This window comes from Bactrocera latifrons, unplaced genomic scaffold (genome assembly GCF_001853355.1).
Source record: "Bactrocera latifrons isolate USDA-ARS-PBARC rearing strain unplaced genomic scaffold, ASM185335v1 scaffold_78, whole genome shotgun sequence".
Lineage (NCBI taxonomy): Eukaryota > Metazoa > Arthropoda > Insecta > Diptera > Tephritidae > Bactrocera > Bactrocera latifrons.
The window spans coordinates 1,021,152-1,025,517 of record NW_017537467.1 but is presented as its reverse complement, the minus strand read 5'-3'; positions in this window follow the sequence as shown (position 1 = coordinate 1,025,517).

The following is a 4,366-nucleotide window of genomic DNA, read 5'->3' as shown; positions in this document are numbered from 1 at the left end:
CTACCTATAATTATTATACTCGTAATAAAGAGGTAAAATTTTTTTGTTTAAATGTTTACCGTGGGGTGGCGGAGAAATAAGTGGCTTCTAAAAAATGTAATATTGGTTATACATATTATTATAATTGCAATACCTATAATTTTTTGTAGAAAATACATTATTTTATTTTACATTTTCAAACTGAAATATCACAGAAAGTATATCATTTACGACCTTTTTTCAAAAAATATTTGTTGTTTGTAATTATGAATATTATTTGTCGATTGGCGTACGATGTACACCAAAATATGACATTTTAGGTACTTAAAATTAACCTAAAGGTTTAGTTTCTTGCAGATTTTATTGATTTACAAAAATTGATTAGTACAAAATGTCTGAAAACGTTGAGAAAAAAAAAGAAACCATCTGGGTCAGAATATAGAAAACGAGAAAGAGAAGAAATTTCAGAGAACAAAAAAGTTCATGAATATATGTAGATAAATATATCACAACAAAAAATGAAGACCTGAATATGCCATCTGGAATACAAATTAATGTATCGGTAGCGGAACCTGAAAAGTCAAATCAGATAACTGAAAATTGTGTTGAAGAGATTGTGGACAAAGTTTCCCAAAGTGAGATGATAAGCTGTGATGCAATTACAAATGCTGCTCCGGATGACTCCATTGGTGATGTACAACCAATACAAATTCCAGATGACGTTAGTACTGTTGTCGCCAATATATCGGATCCTGCCACTTGGCCAGTCACTCGAAATGGCAAAATCATTGATCATATAATTACTAGTGGCCAAGTGCAAACTCGCATTGATAATTATCCGAAGAATGATACAGCCCGACATTTCTCTAATTCCCATTCCAAAAAAAATCTTGCAAACAATGAAACAATTCAGCGCCGTTGGTTAATTTACTCCGTTTCTAAGGATCTAGTTTATTGTTTTTGTTGTAGACTATTTGATAGTAGTTCAACGTCGAACTTAGTATCTGAAGGGTATAGCAACTGGAAACACTTCATAAGAAGTTTTACCTTTCATGGACTGATGCTGAACTACGATTAAAAATAGGGAAAACAATAGACTGCCAAGAGCAACACTTGATTAGAAAGAAAACTACAAGCTTTAATAATGTTTTGTCTAGATTGATGCATATCACACTTTATTTAGCCGAAAACAATATGGCGTTCAGATGTTCCGATAAACTATATACGCCAAATAACGGAAAGTTCTTAGGCTTAGTACAACTACTAGCCAAATTTGATCTAGTCCTGCAGGAGCACTTGCGATTAACTATGAAGGGTGATATTTCAGACCACTACTGTGGAAAAGACAATCAAAATGAATTAATAGAGCTGATGGGTGAAAAAGTGAAGTCAGAAATCATATTACACACAAAGAAACTAAAATATTATTCTATTATAGCTGACTGTACTCCTGACATTAGTAATGTAGAACAACTTTCGTTGTTGTTTCGTCATTACGATTTGTTCATTTATCAGACGATAATGAAAAAGTATCAGTAAAAGAGCATTTCTTGGAATTTATACTTGTAAATGAGTCAACTGGTGAAAGATTGACTGAAGTTATTATTAATGTTTCAAATTACGGACTAGAATTGAACGATTGCAGGGGTCAGGGCTATGACAACGGAGTAAATATGAAATAAAAAAATATTGGGGTTCAAAGGAGAATTCTCGACATAAACCCCTTATCTGTTTATGTGCCGTGTCGCTGTCATAGCTACAATCTAGTACTAGGCGATGCCGCTAAGTCATCCGTAGGATCAGTCACTTTGTTTGGGGTACTTCAGAGGTTGTTCACATTGTTTTCAGCTTCTGTTCATCGATGGAAAATTCTAACCGATCACACACGTTGTGAAGCAAGGATAAGTAGTGCTAAAGCAATCCTTTATCAAATTAGTACTATCCATGATGCTTTGATTACTTTGGCTCTTGAAACTCAGGAAACTGATGTTCAAGTGTCTCATGAGGCTACTACTCTGGCCGAACAGCTAAAAGATTTCAGCTTCATAGTTTCATTGGTTGTTTGGTATGACATACTTTATCAAATAAATATTGTAAGTAATTGAACCTGTATTTCGAGCTACAACTGCACGCGTGGACCCTATAATTTCTCCAGAAAAAAAATTTTGAGGTTGAATTTTTCAACTGTCTTTCCAGTCAATGAAAGGTTCAAACAGTTAAATGAGTACTCGGAATCTTGATCTTTTTTGTACAATTTTAACACATTTTTGTTTTAAATTTCATCAAAGATTGCAACTTACAAGAACTGTATCCAAATGTATGGATATCATTGCGAATATTATTAACTATACCTGTAACGGTTGCTAGTGGGGAGCGGAGCTTTTCAAAGCTGAAGCTGATAAAAACCTATCTTCGATCAACAATTTCTCAATCTAGATTGGCAAAGTTAGCAACGAGTGGGTTTGAATTGCAGTTGGAGGGCGCCGTAGAAATCTCGCCCAGGGCGCTGGTAGTATTAAAACCGGCACTGCCTTCATCTAACCACTGTGTGACTTGCTTATCTATAATTCGTTGCTCCTCATAACATACACCTCGTCGGTAAGAATAATTTTCATATTCACCGGTGAACTATTGTCTTTCTTTGGTATATACTGTTCTATCATTTGCTTCACCACCTCTGCTAATTTTTTGTTCAAATGAGTTAAATCATAGTCTTGTTCATTCATATCAACGTTAAAACATAAATTTGAAAAAATATTAGTCATCGTCGTTTGTTAAGTTATATTTGACTCTCATTATATCATTAATCGGCACAGACATCTTTAAATACAACCCCATTTTCACGAACCAACATAGCGAAATGTTTCAATATTAAATTACCCGGAATCACTTCGTAACTAATGTCATTTGTTGCTACTACATGAAACGTCAGGTCAACAATACTCTGGTCAATTTGTACTTTATATCAAAGCTTCCTATTGTTGATATTTTCGCTGCATCAATACCAAATAACTGCTTTTGTTCCGTTGTTAGCTTTATATATCTGTCCAATTTATTAAATGTGTCGTATCTCATTAAACACAAATTACAACCAGTATCGATAAGCGCGCCCACTTCTACATTACAAATTCGTTTATTTTTAAATTTTAAATTAAATCTTGCAAGTTCGTCAATTGAATTTACACGACTGTGTTCCCGCTCAGTGTTCCCACCTTTTATTACTTTACACTCAAAAGATCTATGTGCTATCTTCTGGCACTTAAAGCATTTGAATTGCTTCGACGGACAATCTCTAGCTATGTGCGAAGGTTCACCACATTTATAACATCTTTTATCGTCATTTATCGATATTTAATGGAAACGAATACTTCTGTTTTATTTTATCATTTACATCCGCTTTCTTAAGATTTTCAACTTTTGGTTCTTGCTTGATTTTTTCGTAAACTACTAACTGTTCTTTTAGTTCTGTCACAGTTTTGGCTTGGTAGAGAATAGCTTTACTATACTTAGATCCCGGAATGCCATCTATAAAATACTCCAACAAACTTCCTTCATCCAAGTGAATTGATTTGCCTATATCCATCAAAGCATATACATATGTAGGTATTCACGATATGATTCATACGTCTTCTTCTGTCTTTTCCCTAACATCTTATGCACATCGGCTGCTGACAACTTATTTCCGAATTCATTAGTTGGTGCTAATTTTAAAGAATTATAATCGCTCAACCCGGTTTAACTACCCACATACAGTTAGTCACTTAAGTAAGTATACACCATCTTCATTTTTGACGATATTTCAAATTAAGGTGTTTCCCAAATTGTTTTTACACAAAGCATGAGTTGCGTTGGCACTCGCTTTAATATCAATTCGAATATAGTTGTAAAATGTTGATACAAAAGATTGTAAACAAGTTTAAAAGTACTGGCAAAACAAATAATAAGCCTCGCTCCGGACGATCACGGGTATTCAGTGACAGGGAAAGTAGCCTGATTGTTCGTAAAATAAAAGAAAATCCCAAAAAAAAGTGCCCCAAAATTAAAGGCTGAAGTTGAAAAAGATATTGGGAAGCAGTGTAGTACCCAAACTATTCGCCGAGTCCTGTATAATGCTGGTTACCATGGACGTAATGTTAGGAAGAAGCCCTTCGTGAGCAGCGTCAATCGATGTAAACGGATATCATTTGCAAAAAATCATGGAAGTGTGACCAAACGTTTCGGAACAACGTTATATTTTCAGATGAGTGCAAATTTTGTATAACTGGATCCGATGGTCGCGAAAAAGTATGGAGAACAAGTAAGGAAGGGCTAAGTTCGGGTGTCACCGAACATTTTATACTCTCGCATGATAAAGTGATAATCGAGATTTCAGGCGTGGTTGTGAACC